This window comes from Numida meleagris, unplaced genomic scaffold, assembly GCF_002078875.1.
Source record: "Numida meleagris isolate 19003 breed g44 Domestic line unplaced genomic scaffold, NumMel1.0 unplaced_Scaffold535, whole genome shotgun sequence".
NCBI lineage: Eukaryota > Metazoa > Chordata > Aves > Galliformes > Numididae > Numida > Numida meleagris.
In genome coordinates, this window is record NW_018364751.1 from 1 (window position 1) to 1167 (window position 1167).

Here is a 1167-nt window from a genome sequence, read left to right on the forward strand (position 1 = left end):
GGGGTTCCATGGGGTGCCGTGGGGTACCGTTGGGTGCCATGGGGTTCCATGGGGTTCCATGGGGTGCCGTGGGGTACCGTTGGGTGCCATGGGGTTCCACGGGGTGCCGCTGTGCGTCAGGGCGCGGCGCAGCAGCTGTCGGAGGTGTCGGCGCAGCTGCAGCAGGCGGAGGAGGCGCTGGCGGCCAAGCAGGAGCTGATCGACAAGCTCAAGGCCGAGGCCGAGCAGCAGCGCGCCGCGCTGGAGACCGTGCCCGTACTGCAGGCACAGGTGGGGACACCATGGGGACATTGAGGGGACACCATGGGGACATCGAGGGGACACCATGGGGACACCATGGGGACATCGAGGGGACACCAAGGGGACACTATGGGGACATGGAGGGGACACCAAAGGGGCACTAGGGGGACATGGAGGGGACACCAAGGAGAGGCTGTGGGGACATGGAGGGGACACCATGGGGACACTATGGGGACATGGAGGGGACACCGAGGGGACACTATGGTGACATTGAGGAGACATTGAGGGGACACTGTGGGGACATCGAGGGGACACCAAGGAGAGGCTGTGGGGACATTGAGTGGACACCAAGGGGGGGGAGGCTGTGGGGACATTGAGGGGACACCATGGGGACATCGAGGGGACATCAAGTGGACACCAAGGGGAGGCTGTGGGGGCATTGAGGAGACATCAAGGGGACACCATGGGGACACCGAGGCGGGGGACATTGAGGGGAGACTGTGGGGAAATCGAGGGGACACCAAGGGGGGACACTTTGGGGACATGACGGGGGCACCTTGGGGACCCCATGAGGATGGGCTGGGGACGTGGGGACACTTCGGGACACGGGGATGCTGTGAGAGCGCATTGGGGACACCAAGGGGACACCTGGGGGGATGCGAGGACGCTTTGGGGACATGGGGACGCTGCAGGACACCAAGGGGACACCTGGGGGTTGTGGGGACGCTTTGGGGATAGATCCCCTCAGTGCCCCCTATGCTCCCCAATGCCCCTATTGTCACTCACTGCCCCTATTGCCCCCCTCTCTTCTCTCTGCCCTGTATCCCTCTATTGCTCCCCACCCCCTCTTATCTGCCCCCCATTGCCCCCCATTTTCTTCTATTGCCCCCCATTGCTCCCGTACCCCCCATCTCTTCTATCTGCCCC